An 18,308-nucleotide genomic window follows, 5' to 3' on the forward strand; every position below is an offset into this window, starting at 1 on the left:
AAGAGGCTGAGGACGGGGGCCCGAGGGCAGGTGGGAAGCCCGGGGCTCCGTCACCTGCCCGGGCTGCAGGGGCAGCTCCCAGGCTTACTGTGCTCACCCTTCTGGCCGCGCTGAGCCGCATCTGGAGGGTTCTGTTCCTTGAGGGTGTGGTCCCGTTTTACTGACAAGACCCTTCCCCGGGAGGCGAAGTTGCTGGTCCGAAGTGGAGAGAGGAGATGGGGGGGCGCCAAGGTCCCCTGGACAGGCCCAAGCCTGGAACCTGCACTCCCCAAACCATGGCCTCGACAGGGCAGCTTCCAGAGAAATCTCCGTTTCTGAAAGAACCAACCCTTTCCAGAACCTTCCCTGGGGTTCTTAGCCCTGGCTGCCCATCAGAATCAACTGCGGGGCTTTGCAAAAGGCGGGTGCCCTGTTGCAACCCCCACAGAACCAGGGCCAAGAGGGACCCAGTCAGTCCTGGAGCCACTTGGACACACCCACTGGGTCCAGCCTTGGAGCAGGCCGGCGGTCTCCCTTTGTTCAGGGACTCAAAACCCCAAGCCAGGCTGAGGACAGGGCAGGAGGGGACAGGCCACCCGCAGGAGGAGGAAGTGGGCTCTCACAGGCCTGGGGAGGCAAGGGTGCGTTCTGGGTGGGCTGGCAGCTCGACGGGGCGGAGACAGTCTCGCTCAGCTGGAGGAGGCCTCACCCCAGGCCAGAGCTGGTGGCCTGCTTGGGACTGTCCACCTGGGACGGGGAGGGACAGGGAGGCCAGGCTCCCAAGTGCTGGCAGCAGCCAGGAGGACAGGCTGCAGGTGGAGCCTGCGAGGTTAAGGCAGGGCCAGAAAGATGGGATGGCTTCCGGCTGAGCTCACCCTGCCCCAAGGCTCTTGGCGTTGCAGGCGGAGGCCCGCAATTTCTCTTCCACAACCAGCACCACTTGCCCTCCCACCCTGGGGCAGGAATTGCACAGAAATGCCAGCCAGTCGACTCACCTGGGCCCTTTCTTCTCTGAGCCAAGATGTGGGGCAAGGCGGGGGTGGTGCTCCTTTGAAAAATCACTGGGGGGGGCGAAGGAGCTCCAGCCCGATCACTGATTTTTCAAAGGCGCGCCACCACCGCCTTGCCCCCTCCAGCCCCGTGGCGCTGGCATCAAGGGGCAAGCGACTCCTGCAGTCCTGCCCATGCCCCAGCGCCGAGCGCTGCTCCTGCTCTGGCTGCACGTGTACCCCAACACCCCAAAACTTGTTACAGGAAATCTTACAAAAATAGGAACGGAAGCCTCCAGAGAAGGAAGGAAAAAGGAAGAGGCATCTTCTGGAAAGCCAGGTGGATTCCTCGATGCCAAAATTGGCACCGCCACCAGACACTCACCCCTGGGGTGACAGACGTGGGGAGATGGAGAGACCCCACCACAGAAACATTCCCAGCTGGAGCTGCAAAGAGCCCCCTCTGCCCTGCCTCCCTAACAGCAGGTTCACACCCCTCCCAGCAGGACGGAAACTGCCCCCATATTAACCCCCTCTTCCTGGTGACTCCCCGGGAATTCAAGGTCCAAGCTCCTTCCTCCTGGAAACCTCTGCCCATCTCCCCAGAGGGTGGGTGAGGTCTAACCCCCCCACACACCAGCTCCGCACTGTCTGTCATCCATACCGAGTCAGCACACCCCTGAATGTCCCCGCTGTGCGAAAGTGTCCTCTCTTCCCAAAGGACATGCTAACCCTTCAGGGGCAGGGAGTGTGTCTGGTGTGACTGGGTTTGGTCTGCTTGCCAGGGACCAAGGCAACGAGCAGTCAATCCCTCTTAATTGCTTGACTAGATCACTGGCCCGCCAGCGTGGAATAGTCGCAAGAGGTGTGTGTCTTTCTATGGCTGCTGTAAAAAAAAAAAAAAAATCACGAACTTAAGAGGTTTAAAATAACCTGAGTTTATTATCTTGCAAATGCTCTAGGTTCTAAGTCCCACATGGGTCCCACCCAAGAAAAGTCAAGGTGTCAGCTGGGCTGTGTTCCTTCTAGAGGCTCTGGGAGAATCTCTTTCCGTGCCTTTGCCAGCTTCTAGACGCCACCGCACTCCTGGGCTCCTGGCCCCTTCCTCCGACCCGGCAATGTGGCATCTCCGTCATCCCACCTCCCTCTGACCTCAGCCAGGAAAAGGTGTCTGGTTTGTTTGTTTTGGGCCATGCCCACAGCATAGGAAGTGCCCAGGCCAAGGATCAGACCCACGCCACCGAATGACAAGGCCGAATCCTTCACCACTAGGCCACCAGGGAACTCCAAAGGGCCTCGGCTCAAGGACTCAGGACTTAATCAGGTGGCAGAAACATCCAAAGAACGCTCATCCGAGGTCCTTAACTTTATCCCATCTGCAAAATGCCTGTGGCCCGGAGAGGTGACCTAGTCGCAGGCTCTGGGCCTTCAGGAGGCCATTTTTCTGCCCGCCACAGGGTGCGACGAACAGCTGCAAAAGTAGGTGGGGATGTTTCAGTGATGGTATAAATGGGACTCAGCCTATTAACCGAAGTTAACAGAATTCCACCTTGCAGGACTGCTCAGAGCCTTTACCAGGCTAATGAGGGTAGGGAAGAGCTAAGAAAGGCTCATAGCCTATGGCATTGGGCAAATTTATGGCTACATGCACCTGACCCTAGAATCCTTTTCTGGGGCAGGCCGCAGGCTCAGGAAGAGCTGCACTCTCACACTCTGGTCCTTCCTGGGCTCCCCTCCTCTCGGCCTTTCCAGGCCCAGCAAGACGTCGCCCAAGGCCACACAGCAGCCAAGCTCTGGAACAGGAACTACGGCTGAAGGTGAAAATTGTAACTTGAGCCTTTCTTCCTGCCTGTCGGTCACGCTGAGAATGGAAGTGGCAAAACTGCACCTGCCTTTTGCGTTTAAGGCTCTGACGGGCCTGGATGAGTTGGGATCCTCCCACAAGCCAAAGCCCCCAGAGCCTCTGTGTGGGTGACTCTGACACGAGGACTGCGGGGCGGGGGGGGGGGGCCGGCCCTGGGGATTAAGCTAAGCTTCTGTTCCGTCCCTGGCCTGCCAGGGAGTGTCACCCCATCTGAACCAAAGGTTCCTTTGACGTCCTCTCCGCACAAACGCCCCTCAGACTCAGCCAAGAGAGCTCTCAGCACCACTTCCCCATCTGCTTTCAGCCTCTCTTCCTCTGAGCATCGTGGGGGTCCCAGCATCTGGGGTCAGCCCTGAGAACACACACCTGAAACACTGGAGCCTGGCCAGCGGCCTCTTGTCCGAATCAGCCACGTCTGACCCTGGGGACGTTGTGAAGACTGGGTCCTGAAACCTCTTTGTGGCCAGATTCTCATCACTGTGGGACGTTCGGGGAGATGCCCTAGAATGTTCAGGAAGCTATACAGCCACCTGTATATGAGGTCAGGACCAGCTAGGACTGCCTACTGCAACGGATGGCCCACCCTTCTGAGCTCTTTTTTTTTGTCTTTTTGCCATTTCTTGGGCCGCTCCCACGGCATATGGAGGTTCCCAGGCTAGGGGTCAAATCGGAGCTGTAGCCGCCAGCCTACGCCAGAGCCACAGCAACGCAGGAACTGAGCCACGTCTGCAACCTACACCACAGCTCACGGCAACGCCGGACCGTTAACCCACTGAGCAAGGGCAGGGATTGAACCCTCAACCTCATGGTTCCTAGTCGGATTCGTTAACCACTGCGCCACGACGAGAACTCCCCTTCTGAGCTTTTGATTGGCTGATACGATTGTCCGTCGCCAACCCAGGGAGCCAATGAGGTGAGAGTCTGTGGTCCAGGTGTGGCTGCTTTGGCTGATGGCTCCCGGAGCAGGTGCACAGGCCTCTGAACAGACACCTAGATACACGTTGTCGTGGGTCCGGTTCCTGATGGAAGGAAACTACGCGTTCCGTGACCCTGTCCCTTCACCAGAGAGCGAGTGACGCGGCTCCTGTAAGGTCGTGGGAGGTGAGCGTGGTCTCGCCGTCCCTGCCCTCAGGGGAGGGTCCACCCCTCCTCTGGTCGATGAGGCCTCCCTCCCCTCGGAGGGACGGGGCCGACACCTCCTATCTGCCCAGCGTTTGTAATCCCCGCTGGGCAAAGAATGACTGAGGCAAGTTCTCAAACTCAACCTGCTTTCCGGGGGCCGAGGAAGGCAGAGTCTGAGCGGCAGAGACCGCACGCCGACCGCACGGCTGGGGAGAAACTGGCTCCACTGTGCACAAGCGGCCTTGGCATCAGGAACAAACCCAGCCTCTCTGTGTCCCGCCCCTCGGGGCAGCAGATCCCATCCCCCCCCCCCCCATCCACATCTTCTGCAATTTGCATTTCAGGACCCAGGGGCTGTGGGGTGCGGGATGCTCACAGGAAGGCCGCCAACCAGGGCTCGGGGTCACTCACAGCGACTCTGCCCCAGTAAGCCCTGACCCTGCGCAAGTCTGCGCATCTCCCGGGGCCTCTTCCGCGAGGGGGGCCGGGAGTTAGGCTCCTTGGTTTCCACCGGACCTCCCAGCCCCGCAGTCTGTGCAGAACCTAATTCCTCTCTGTACTTTCTCCCTGAGGCCAAATCTGGACAAGTGAGTTCTCCAAAGGAGCCTCTGGTTCCCTGGCATCCATACATGCTGCTGTTTTTCTGCCTGTATCTTGCGGCTCCTGAGAAAAGATTGCCTCATCTCATTGCACGGCGTGGTGATTATCAGCTGTGCTTTGGTCACTGAAGAAATTCCAGCCATAAATAATGATGATTATAGAAATAACAGGTACCCCTCCCATGTCAAAGCACTGGCTGCCATGGCTTTTTCTTTTTCTTTTTTTTTAACATCACTCTGTGCCAAAGGCCTTCAGAAAAGGAGTTAATTAATATCCCTTGCTGTGGACTAATTCTCATTTCAACATGTGGCTGTCATTTCCCTGTCATCATAGCTGATTTACAACAGGGTTTAATTAAATTCTCTGTGCATTATTCAACATTCTCCAAAGACAACACCAGAGAGGCCCGGGGTATTTAAAATGTCACCTGCTGAGACATATCACCTCTTCTTAAATAAATATGACAGTGATCAAACTTTGGCTAATTACAGTGACTTAGTTATTTGTTTGTATGTTTTAATATTTAATTGCTTTCGTGTTCATCCAATTACTCAGCAACAGCAAATAGAAATTAACTTTTTATCAGCGTGTTCCCAGCCTAGAATAAGCACCCCAGAGCCTCTGCACAAGGGCAGCTCCCCAGCCCGAGAGGATGGCCGTCACGGTCTCAGCTCAGTGCACGGGTCGATTTAATTAAGGGAGAACCCTCCCCGTGTCCGCCCCAGCATCAAACTCCATCAGGGATTTAGTTCTACACTGCCACCCCGTGGCCACTTTGTGCAATTGCCCCAGCTCCTTCCGATGCTGACGGTTCTGGGGAAGGAGAAAGATGACTGCTGGGGACACACGCGTAGGCTGGTGTCTTGAAGTTCCCACACCAGCAACCTGCATTCTCCCCTCACCATTGGGGGCGCTGTCTTCATGGTCCTCCAGCTTTGGGGGCCTCCTGCTCCCCTTTAGACAGTTCAGCCCCTGCCGCCAAGCTCCTGGACTGAGGCGGCACCAACCTGAGAACACCTGTGTGACTGGGTTCCAGCAGATGGACGCACTGTCGGTTAAGAGACGGGATCTGGGATGTGCCCACAGGTCCCAAGCAGGGCTCGACCAGACCCCGGACGGCCCCAGCCCCTCTGGCGCTGTCTCCAAATTTCCCACTTGATCCCTCCAACCAGTGATTTGACGTTTTGACATTTTCTCTTCGCCCAAACCTATAACCGCAGCATCTCAGAATCTCTGCAGAATATTTTTTTTTTTTTAAAGGATGGGCGATTAGGCCCCTTCTGCAACTCTTCAGTGATTCCAAATTAGATAAGCACTTTCTGCCTCCAGCCTAACCCCACAGCCTCATGGGACCCTGGCTTAAAACATTCAACTTTCCAAAAATAAAAATAATCTTTCCCAAGACTTACATCTTATCTCCGCAGCTCAGCTGTAAGCTCCTTAAGCGGGGGGGGGGCTCCAGAAACGAGCAGAGAGAGACTAAACCGCGGTAAGGGCTCCAGAAAATACCAACTGGTTCTCAGCCGAACGGCCCAGGAGTGGCCCTTGCAGGGCGCCTCGCTCACAAGGGGGCAGACAGGTGTCACGGAAGGAAATCCTTGTTCCTTGAGCACATCAGGCCTACTAGCCCCTGGCTGTGCAAAGGTGGCCAAGCAATGCAAAGCCACTGTCCTTGGTGCTGGAGTCTGGGAGGAACCAGGAGTAATTATGAAGGAGTTGAGGTGGGTGGGGAAGAGGATGGGGGTCCCAAAAGGGCCCCCAAATGAGGCAAGCTGGCCTGAGGAGCCAGCAAGAGCCTGCCTGGGAAGCCACGTGTGAACTGGCAGCTGGAGGAAGAAAAAGAATTTTTCTCATTTAGCAAGGAATCCGAGGCCTTTGGGAAATTTTTCCTGGGGGCCCAGAGTTTATGCAAATGAATCCAGACCAGGAAGAGGGGTTCTAATTGGTCCCAGCGGTGCTGTCCTGGGGGGCGGGGTCAGAGCCACAGTGCCCCACCTGTGTGAGCCTCTCTGACAGGGTCCCCGAGGCCCACACTGGCTGTCAGAGCCCCTCTCCTCAGATCCGGAGACTTTTACCTTAAATTCCCATCGACGCCTTATTTTCCTTTCTTCTCAGGCTGATTCCTTGGAGAAAGCGACGCGGCTTCAGATTCCCTGGCTTGGCTGAGAACCGCTGAGAAACCGGAACAGTGAAAGGGCAGAGAGGACGCAGTGCAGGGGACAGAGAGGGGGCCGGCGCCCATGCAGGGCTGTACCTCAAGGCCACACAGCTGCCCTGCACCGTGGGAACGCACCAGCACGCGGTGGGTGCCTCGTTAGAGCTCAAGGCCACATGGAGGCTCCAAAAGCCTAGAAACTACAACCCGGCCTTCTCCAGACTCTGCGGGACCCCGATGATAACCTTGGTTGATCAGGGTGCTTGACCTTTTGGGGGGCACGACAGGGTGACACGTGGGATCGGTTGTCCCATGGCCCGGGTTTCAATCCCAGTTCTGCCACTTCCAAACTACGTAACCTTGGGCACTTACTTAAAATCGGCCTCAGTTTTCCCATCCGTAAAATGGGAGTCATTCTAGGACACCATTTATAGGGTCGCGGGGCAATTAAGTGAGAAGCCCTGTGTAAAGTGTGTGAGGTAGTGCCTGCTACCAGTCCTGGTGGTTAGAATCACCCCGACCCCCTTGGGGGGTGACTGTCATTCCCATTTCAAAGTGAGCGATCAGAGCACAGATCAGGCAGCCACACAGTGGGAGAGTGGAGTTCGAAGCCACGACATAACCTCAGGTGCACACACCTGCTCTCGCATACGACAGGGGTCCTGATGGTGGCTCTGCCATGGCCCCCTTGGACCTTTGATGACGTCTATGGACCCATTTAAATGTTTGAGGTTAAATACATAGAAGGATAATGATAACCAATGCTACTGAATACCAGTTCTTAAAATAGTTTTTAAAAGCGAGACAGTAGGGTATATGAGCTTCTTTATTAATGCATTAAAGACAGCATAGTTGCTGGTTTAAAACCACCACGATTTCTGGATTTTTTTTTTTTAAGCAAGCGAAGTCTTTATGACAGGAAAGCAACAGCTCCCAGGACAGCTGGGAGGCGGAAGAAGAGCCCTCCCCACCCCACATTGTCCTATAGGGGTTTTTCTCCCTTACGGGAGGGGAGTACCAACGTGGAGTCCAGAAAGATGTGATAGAGACACCATAATTTCTGAGGAATGAAGAGTGCTAGGAATATTTCGAGATACCTGCAACGGTTTTAATAGAGTGGAGAAATAGCTATGAACTAAAGATCGAAATTGACCTGGTCTCAGCTCCTGGGCTTCCTGAATTGTCTCCATAGACCCTAAGGGGTCATGAGCTCCAGGCCAGGGACCTCGGGTATCCACTGCTTCTCCGTGAACATTTGCTACTCTTCTCTGGGATACAGATTCCCCTTGAACTTCTGCTGAAAACTAGCGACTCCCTTTCTTGGGGGACAATAGATGCCTATCCGTGTGCGTGGACGCATTGTTTGCTGGACAATTGCAGGTGGTCCCCAGACCCTCGGAAGCCCTCCTCGGACCCCAGAATCAGGAACCCCTCTCTCTAAACAGGTGTCAGAGTCCTTATCCTCTCAGAAGCCTCCTTCCATAGGAAAATTACCGTGAGGTCACCCCAGCAGACACAGGACTTTGAAAAAGAAAGAGCAGTGAGGAAATTTGACCGACCAGGAATTCCCGGCATGGCTCAGCGGTTAACCCATTTGACTAGCATCCACGAGGACGCAGGTTCGATCCCTGGCCTTGCTCAGTGGGTTAAGGATCCGGCATTGCTGTGAGCTGTGGTGTAGGTCTCAGACGCGACTTGGATCTGGCGTTGCTGAGGCTGTGGTGTAGGCAGGCAGCTGTAGCTCCAATGCAACCCTTAGCCTGGGGACCTCTATGTGTCTGGGGTGCGGCCTTAAAAAAAGCAAAAACAAACAAAAACAAACGAAAAAGTTGACCGTTTGAGGGATAGAAAAAGAGCATCTTTCTCAGCCGTCGACGTCAGGAGGCAGTGTCAGCCCATCACATCCCGAGGGTAATTATTCAGTGGGACCCTGTTGGTGGGGTCCTCCTGGGGGGAGGCCAGCGGAGGGCTGCAGGCAGGAGGAGAAACAAACCCGGGAGAGATCGAACGTTATGTGATTACACTAATTACTAATAACGGCCCAAACCAGGAAGCCCACCACACACCAATTCATTTTAAAAGCCATATAATAATGTTTAGGTTAAGGAATTAATTTTTATAGCCACTGGAGCCGTGGAACTTCCACTGTAATACAGATTTATTACAAATTATACTTTTCCCTCAAGTGGTTAATGCAGAAACAGCAGAAAGGACTCCTTGATCAGACCCCCCCGCCTCCGGCTAGACTGGAAACCACGGTGGGTGTTTGCTGGGCTGCTGCCGCGCCTCCAGCCCGCGCCTCCCAAATGGCACCTGCCTCCCGCCCCAGGGGCCCCCCCCCCCCGAGCTGTATCCTCCTTGCTTCCCACAGAGACACAGGGCGCCTGGGTGGCCTCGGCCCTGTGGCGCTCTGCTCCTGGCTGCCTGGTTCAGAGCCTGGAGGAGGAGCAGCAGGGGGGGCGGCGGTGGCCCAGAGCCCAGCTGTGCCCGTGCTCCGACTCTCAGCCCCAGGAGGTTTGCGTTCGCTCTCTCCCGACATCCTCCTTGCCTGTTTGGAGGAGCCACTGTCAGGAGCAGGTTTGGAAACCCTGGGGTCCTCAGCCCCTCCCTGGCCAGCTCGCCCTCCAGCCTCCCAATTAACCAGAGCTGTGCCTCCGTCCGCAGAAGCAGCATCCTGGACCTAGCGTGGCACTCCAGGCGTGGGGAGGCGGGCATGGGGCCTGGCCGCCTGTGAATTAAGGCACATGTGGTTCTGATGGGCAGCCTGCTGGAAAGCCTCCACCCAAGGCCCTTCTCCCTGAAAGACTCTCAGAGCCGTTTCTTCTGTGCTCACTCCAGGCCAACTGAGAGGATGCACTTGGAGGCCTGAGTAAAAGGGCCTTGGGCCCCAAGGAACCACATGCTGAGAAGCGCCAGGCCCTTGGGAATGGGTAGGGGGTACTGAGTGGACAGTGCCATGCCAGGAACTCCTGTGTTTCCAAAGCATCGACGTCACGCCCCTCCCAAAGCCCCAGGTTCTTTTGTTGGTCTGTTTGTGTTTTCGTCACACCCACGACATCTGGAGGTTCCTGGGCCTGGGCTAGGGATCGAACTTGAGCCACAGCAGTGACAACGCCGATCCTTAACTGGTAGGCCACCAGGGAACTCCAAAAGCCACAGGTTCTTGGGGACAGAGATGCTTGACGGCAGCCCCGGGGGCTCTCGTCCAGACCCTGATTGGACAGCAGTGACAAACCCCAAACCCGAGCACAGAGGGTCTCCCGCCACAGGTCCCAACTTGGCTCTCCCCACCGACCCGTCCAGCCATCCCGCCCAGAGACCACACTAGATAACTGACGCGGGCGGCTTCTCCCTTTCTTTCCCAAAGTTGGGATAAAATATACATAATAGGTATCATTTTAATCATTCGTAAGAGGGGGATTCTTTGACATCACCTGCAGTCACAAGGTCGTGTCACTGTCACCACTACGAAACCCTGTCCCTGTTATTAAACACGAACTCCTCCCTCCCCTCCCCTTCCCCTCCCCTCCCCCTCCCCTCCCCTCCCCCCTCCCCTTCCCCTCCCTGTGAAGGAGGAGTTCCCCTTGTGGCTCAGCGGTAATGAACCCGACTAGTACCCATGAGGATGCAGGTTGGATCCCTGGCCCCACTCAGTGTGTTAAAATCCGGTGCAGCCATGAACTGTGGTGTAAATCGAAGATGCAGCTTGGATCCTAGCATTGCTGTGGCTGTGGTGTAGACCAGCAGCTGCCGCTCCGATTCAACCCCCACCCTGGGAACTTTCATATGCCATGGGTGCGACCCTCAAAAGCAAGGAAAAAAAAAAAAAAACAAAACCCACAAACACCTGACCGAGGCCACATGACAGAGCTTCTCCGCCTTGCTCTCCCCGTTGGTCAAACGGGCCTCTTGGGAGCCCTTCCGCTGCCACCACGTGCACGGGGGCGGGGCGAGGGGAGCAGGTGCACTGAAGAGCCAGGGCTGCAGAGGCGGAGGCGGAGGGCCCCGCTGCCCCAGCTCTCAGGAGCCCTGGAGTCCAGGGTGAGAGGTAAGGGCACCAGATGCCCAGGGGTTTGGAATCCGAAGGAAGGCCAGCGCACCTCCAGATGAGGCACCATCACGGAATCTTCCAGAAGCAAAGTGGGGAGGCTGTGAGACTGCGTGGATCTGAAGGCCACGGAGACAGGATAAGTGCCAGCCGTCCCCGGCCCCCCAAGCAGTCACGCTGGGCTGTGGCTCCCTCTCCAGGGACCGCATGGACGGCAGGGCCACATCCTCTGGTCCCCACCCCGAGAGGCCCCAGCCGGAAGTGGGCCACAGACCCAAGAGGCTGCAGGAGGAACGGCACCCAAGCCAAGCACCGCAGTGGGGGAGGGGGCGGAGAGGGGCGCCCCCCCATCAGACCCACTCCTCTGTCTCTTGCCGGAATGACTTCCCAGCTAAACCGGAGAGCCATGTGACATTATCACCAAGGTAAATACATCACTACAGCAGGGGGCAGGTTTAAAAGCTGGTTATTTATCCAACCAGCCGGAAACACGGCCGCGAAACCATCCCCCTCTGACAGGTGAGCGGAGGTGGGATTGCCTTTCAAACATGTATTTACACGTCGCTCAGTTGGGTCAGTATCTATTTGAAAGCGCACGTTTTCAGGAGACTTTGTGCAGGGGGAGGGGGCGTGTCAGTCCTGGGCCTGGAGGTTGTCCCCGACGGCATCCCGATGACAGCGGCCACCTGTTCCGGAAGAGCTTCCCTCCGGGCAGAGCAGGGTTTTCAGGGACCAGGGCTGTGTCTAGAAACGCAGTTTGGATTCATTCATTACCCGTTTAAAGACCCTCCTGCCACATGAAGTCTCACCGGAGGGACCAGGGCTGCGACGTTAAGGCTTGAACTTGAGGGCAACGCAGCTCAGCCTGTAACAGGTTCTTTCTGCATACGCGCCTGGCCCGGGGAGGGAAGGGTGTCTTGAGAACCGTGCCCGGGGCCTGTTCTCAGAGCTCTCCTGGTTCTGCCCACTGGCTAATTTCTCTTTAAGGATAAATAGGCCAGAGGGTGATTATTTATTTATTTATTTGCTTATTTATTTTGCTTTTTAGGGCTGCGCCCATGACATATGGAGGTTCCCAGGCTAGGGGTTGAATCAGAGCTGCAGCTGCCAGCCTGCACCACAGGCACAGCCACGCCAGATCTGAGCCTCATCTGCAACCTACACCACAGCTCTTGGCAATGGGGGGCCAGGGATCGAACCTGCATCTTCATGGATACTAGTTGGGTTCGTTACCACTGAGCCACAGTGGGAACTCCTGCAGACGGTGATTTTTAAATACTAATAAATAAAATAAACGCTTCAGACAAGGGAAATTGGCACAACATTGTAAGTCAGCTATAATTAAAAAAAAAAAAATCTTAATGCCTCAAAGGCAGAAAGAATATTCCAGACTTGAAAACCTGTCCTGTTAAGAGAGGCAACCAGCCGGTTTCCAGGGTCAGTGCTACATGCCCCACAGTGGGGCTGGGGCCTGGGGAGTGGGAGAGGGCAGCCTGGCTTCAGGGACCAGGGCATGGCAACCCCGCGCCCCCCCGCCCACGGGCACCCCTCTGCAGCCTCATTAGCAGCCCCCCTCCACTCTTGGGGCTGTTGTCCTGCTCTGGGAGCAGCGATGGCTCTTCCCCGGGGTCACGCAGGCAGGAGGCCTGTGCCTTTCTGACATGTGTCAGGTCAAATCACCAGCTCTCCTGAAAACATCTCCCTCATCTGTCACCCTCGCCTCCGGCCACCTCATGCCAGCAGTGGACAGAGACACTGACAGCTCCCTAATGATGCCAGGCAGGCGCCCCCATAGCACTGCCCTTCCGGCTCACCAAAGGCCAGCGGGCCCGTCATCACGAAGGTCACGGTCGGCGGGGCCTGCACCCCTGCTTTCGAACAAAGCACAACCGAAAGCCAGCAGCCAGGGTGGCGTGGCTGGGAGGGAGGTGGACCCTCGCTTTCCCGCCGGCCCATCCGTTCCAGGCTGCGGAGGAAAAAGGAGGCACCTGCTCCCCAGGGGTCTGCAGCGTGTCAGCCCCTCTGAACTTCTGGTCGACCACCGTGTGCACAGCCCAGCCTGCATTTTCTGTACCACTGTCACCCCTTTGGTCTTGTTTATATCATCTTCGCAGCCACGTGGGCTTTTCAAATCCTGCACCAAGACAGAGACGCATGCTCCAGCCCCTGCATGCCCCCCGCCCACTCCTGAATGCTCCCTGCTATTGCACGAGCCGGCCTTCCAGAAGGTTCCTCCACTGGCTACACTGTCCCTGACCCTCACGTGGGCAGCAGAACGGGCACCCAGGTGTTCTGCGTCCTGGCAGCTGCTACTGCCAGGCAGGAGGCAGGCCTTCCTTCCCAACGGGGTCACTCAGCTCACCTCTGCCCCCTCTCTCTTTTGGTGCCCCCACCCCTGGGAGATTGTGGGACAAGAGGGCAGCAAAATGAAGAGGCACCGAGTGTGGCTGGGTGCACAGTGAACGGGGGAGAGGGGGGTGCCGGCCCCGAGCAGCCGGGATGGGATCAGGTCTCCCCCGGCCCGTCTGGAAGGATGCAGCAAAAGATGGCACCCCCAGCAGTGGTGGTGGCTGGACTGAGAACCTTGGTGGGAGGCAACTGGGAGGCCAGGATGCTGGCACCAAAGCCCTGCAGAAAGGACGATGCTGAAAAGCAGAGGGGAAGGAAGTGGGAGGGGCTTGGTGGGTGGGGAGTGGGGGACAAAGAGGAAACCCTCTCTGGCCTTACTGGGCCCTGGAGAGGAGCAGAGGGCAAAGGCAGGGCCCTGGCCCCGTCCTTCCCCCAGCCCCATGGCCCCCCGAGGCAGCCTGGCCCCTCTGCCTCTTGGGGGACCACCAGGCACACCGCCTGGCCACTGCCACTCTGGGTGCCCCACTTTGTTCTAAAGTGGGGCCGAGGGGACCACACACAGCACAGAGGACGTCAGGGAGAGGCTTGGCTGAAACGAGAGCCCTTGGCTGGCCCCCCAGGTCCCCCAGGGCTGGGCACACACCCACGTGTGCAGTCCAGGCTCCAAGCAAAGCAGGGAGCCAGGGCATTGGTGCCCGGTGCCCAGATGCTGCCCCTGGGCACACAGATGGGACTCGCTGTCCAGAAACATCCTCAATAGCCCAGCCTCCAGCACGACGCCCTTCTGAGTTCACTGGGCTCCGTCACAGCGAAATCGACACCCTAAGGTGCCATCTCTCCTTTTCCCGTTATTCCTCAGTGCAATTGGCCAGGAGGAGACTTGCAGTGGAATGAAAACTGTTAAAAAAAATACCTGGCCCTGGGAGTTCCTGCTGTAGCTCCGTGCGTTAAGAATCCGACTAGTATCCATGAGGACTCAGGTTCGATCCCCAGCCTTGCTCAGTGGGTTAAGGATCCCGCATTGCTGTGGCTCTGGTGTAGGCCGGCGGCTATAGCTCTTACTTCACCGCTAGTCTGGGAACTTCTATATGCTGCAGGCGTGGCCCTAAAAAGCCATAAATAAAAATAAATAAATAGCTAATCCTATTTTAAAACGTAAAGACACGGCTTCTAATATTTCATCAGTAAGTAAAATGCTTGCTGTCAGTTTTGTAGACAACCATTATTATTTGATAAAACTATTTAAAATGACTATTCAGGAGTTCTCATTGTGGCTCGGTAGGTTAAGAATCTGACTAGTATCCATGAGGATGTAGGTTCGATCCCTAGCCTCGCTCAGTGGGTTAAGGATCTGGCATTGCTCTGAGCTGCCGCATAGGTCACAGATGTGGTTCGGATCCCACGTGGCTGTGGCTGTGTCATAGGGCAGCAGCTGCAGCTCCACTTCAACCCCTAGCCCCGGAACTTCCATGTGCCATGAGCGTGACCATAAAAAAGAAAAAATAAATAAACGAAATAACTATTCCAAAGCGGCCATTGAATTATACACCTTTTCTGTATCTGTTGAGATTGTCCAGTCCTCTTCTGTTTAAACCTTAATCTGTTGGAGGTCCTTCTGGGCCACGCTGGGGGCTAGGCTATAAGTTTTAAACGGGACAAAAGTGACAAAAATCAACTTTTTGCGGGTCTTGGAATTCAGCCAAAGGCAGACAACAAGCTAAGAAGCTCTTGTTCCTGGAAAGCTGTTTGCTCAGGTGAGATGAGCCGGGGCTGGGGTCTTAACCTGGGGCTGCTCCCCACTCCAGGAGGTCAGGAGCCCAGCTGCATCGGGGGCAGGGGAGCTCAGGTCAAGGGGAAAACCCTGCAGCTTTTTAAGCTCAAGGCTACCTTCTGAGCGGGGACAAGCAGAAGCCAGGCAGAAATTCCCCAGGGAGAGCCTGGAAGTGAGGGAGAAGGCTGAGCCCTGAAATCAGGGTCCCAACCTGCCCTGCTGCCTGGGGGGTTACACACACTGGAGGACCGAGGACCAGAGGGAGGCTGGAGGGAGCCCCCTCCGCCAGCCCTGTGGAGCTGTGGTCATCACCCCCAGCCCTGCCCCAGGGCCACAAAGCCCCATCTTTTGTGACCTAGGTTCCCCAGAGGAGTGTGGAGTGGACCCCCCCCCCATATTTCTGAAATAAACAGCTAATCACATAAATGAAGACAGAGGCACAGAAGTGGGCACGGTGCTGCGGGGAGCAGCGAGGAGCCTTGCTTAAGGCTGGAACCCGGGGCCGAGAGTAGATTACACCTTTCATCAAACTTCTGTCTACACCCGTGATCCACCCAGATGAATTCAGAGCTTCGGAGGCCTGGGGTCACAGAGAGGAAGCTGGGCTTCCTTTGGGGGCTGCCGAACATTCAATTAACCTTTTGAGTCCCCGAAAAGCAGCCCAAACCCCATCTGCCCACTTTTGCGTGCTCTGCAGCTGACCGGGGGCGGGGGTGGCAAACGCCAGCCTGCGTTGGGGGCGTTCAAGAGAAAACTCTTCAAGCCGCCTGCTTTTTAAAAGAGACAGTACAAAGAAGAATTACGAGAAACCCCCTAAATTACACGTGTGGGTTACAGTAATTGCGAAATTACAGAGCTTGAACTTTATTAGACACACACCCCCTCAGCTTGCACGGTTTTCAAGGGCTGTCTCGAGCTGACAAAAGCCCAAAAGCTCGGTGGGGAGTCTGGCAGGGAGCGGAGCGGGGCTAATGGGAGCCCCCAGTACAGGAGGCTGGAATGCAGGATGGGCCCGGACCAGCGATGTTTCTGCTCCGCAAAGCCCAGTGCCCGCTGCGGAGCAAGGTGCACGGTTTGCAGGCGGAACGGGGACGGTAGCATGTTTTCACTCTGTGGATGCGGCTGTGGCCTGTGACCGGAGGATTTTCCCAGGGTCTTTGAACGCACAGAATTTGGGCAAAAAAAAAAAAAAATGACCCTTCATCAGGTCCATCCATCACTATCATCGCCATTCCCGGCTGTACCCTCGAGAGTTTCAAAGATCAGTGCTCTCCTCTGAGAATGATTGCACACAAGCTCTCTTGTTCAACAGCACCCGCTCTCCGCCCTTGGAGACACCCCTCGGTTCCATCCTCAGCGCCTCCCGACACCCCCGCAGTGGGCAGGCTCGCCTCCCAGCTCTTCCTGCAGACACTGGCGAGGCTTTGCGCGCTGCCTCCAAGCCCTGAAGGGAAAGTCCTGGTCCCGCCTTGTAAATCTAACTAAAGCTTCGTGGACGCCCGGATGCGGCTCATCTGCATATCAGATGGACATCCCTGAAGTCGCAGCCCGATAAAGGAAGGGGCTTGGTCTCTTTCCAGGGAAATCAAGTCATTTCGCATCCTACACTTTTTTTTTTTGGTCTTTTTAGGGGTGCACCTGTGGCCTATGGAGGTTCCCAGGCCAGGGGTCCAATTGGATCTGTAGCTGCTGGCCTACGCCACAGTCACAGCAATGCCAGGTCCAAGCCACATCTGTGACCTGCGCCACAGCTCATGGCAACGCCGGATCCTTCATCCCCTGAGCGAGACCAAGGATCAAACCCGCATCCTTATGGTTACAAGCTGGGTTCTTTTCCGCCGCGCCACAAAGGGAGCTCCATATTTTCAATTTTTTAATGAAACGCCATACTGATTTCCAGTTTTCTTGTGTTTTATAACCAGGTTTGGAGGTGACATTTTAAAACTCACCATTAGATGCAGCTTAGGACAAACTGACTGTCTCCAAACCCCTTACTGCCCCCCCCCCAACACACACACAGTGTGGATACTGAGCATCTGTGATTTTAAGGTCACAAGAGGCCAGGTCAGCCAGCTCAGTGTCCCCGAACCCTGAACGAGCCCTCCATCACATTAGACCCCAGGCCCCTCACCCCTCTTGCCAGACCTTTCAGCTTCCCCAGAAGTAACACCCCAAACTTGGGTCACCAGACAAGACCCAGAACACCAGGTAAAGTCGAACTTTCTATGCGTAAGGAATTACACTGTAGTCTAAGTAAGTCCCATGAAATATTTGGGGCATACTTAGGAAAAAAGTCATTTGAGATTACCTGAGATTGAGCTGGGCATCCTGCATGTCTTTTTTCTTTCTTTTTACGGCTGCACCTGTGGCCTATGGATGTTTCCGGAGCTAGGGGTTGAATTGGAGCTGCAGCTGCCTACGTCAGAGCCACAGCACCGCCAGATCCAAGCCACGTCATCTTGCAGCAACACTGCATCCTTAACCCACTGAGCAAGGCCAGGGATTGAACCCGCATCCTCATAGATCCTCACACATGCTAGTCGGGTTCTTAACCCACTGAGCCACAAGGGAACTCCTCATCCTGCATTTCTATCCACTGAATCTGGCAGCCCTATGAGCCCCGCTGGGAAGTACTCACTCCTCCCCCCAACACCCAGCACCCCTCCGGCCCCCTCCCTCCTTCTCTTTGTACCTGCCAGGGACCAAACAGGTTGCCAGCCCTGCTCTCGGCAACCTCTCCCATGGCCCTCCCTCGTGGACCTGGGCTGCTTCTTATTCAGGAACCAGGCCCCCTCCGCTCTGACCCCACATCCTGCCGAGGTGCAGGTGCCCCTCCCCGCCCCCATCACCCCAAGCAGGCACCTGAAGCCACATCCGCTGCTGGAAGACAGGCTGGCTCCAGACTCAGTGGGGCTGAGACACCGACTTTTTAAACATTCATTTTGTTAATTTTTTAAAAATATGCGTAACATAAAACTTACCATTTTATTTTATTTTTTGCTTTTTAGGGCCACTCATGTGGCATATGGAAGTGTCCGGGCATGGGGTCAAATCGGAGCTGTAGTCACTGGTCTACGCCACAGCCACAGCAACACAGGATCCGAGCTGCATCTGCAACCTACACCACAGCTCACGGCAACGCCGGATCCTTGACCCACTGAGCAAAGCCAGGGATCGAACCTGCAACCTCATGGATACTAGTTGGGTCCATCACCCCTGAGCCACGATGGGAGCTCCCTAAAATTTACCATTTTAGCTGTTTAAAAGTGTTCAGTTCAGCGGCATTAAGGACGTGTGTGTTTGCACTCTTGTGCAAACGTCACCCATCCATCGTCCCCAGGACTCTCCGCCCTCCCAAACACAAGTCCCCATCAAACCCGAACTCCCCGGGCCCGCTGCCCAGCCTCATAACCACCGTTCTAGCTGAGGAC

At 55.8% G+C, this 18,308-nt stretch overlaps 1 long non-coding RNA gene across 1 annotated transcript; it reads right to left on the reverse strand.

Moving 5' to 3' along the window:
• Nucleotides 1–8,208: 8,208 nt before the first annotated feature.
• Nucleotides 8,209–17,323, reverse strand: LOC110255961 (uncharacterized). Its single transcript, XR_002336964.2, has 3 exons — nt 17,186–17,323; nt 14,656–14,743; nt 8,209–8,678 (listed from the first exon to the last, which is right to left on the reverse strand). It is a non-coding gene; the product is annotated as an uncharacterized LOC110255961 (long non-coding RNA).
• Nucleotides 17,324–18,308: the final 985 nt, after the last annotated feature.

Source organism: Sus scrofa, chromosome 12 (assembly GCF_054392235.1).
Source record: "Sus scrofa isolate SSC_HxYL_T2T_F1_AM1 chromosome 12, Sscrofa_HxYL_maternal_Yorkshire_Landrace_v2.0, whole genome shotgun sequence".
Taxonomy (NCBI): Eukaryota; Metazoa; Chordata; class Mammalia; order Artiodactyla; family Suidae; genus Sus; species Sus scrofa.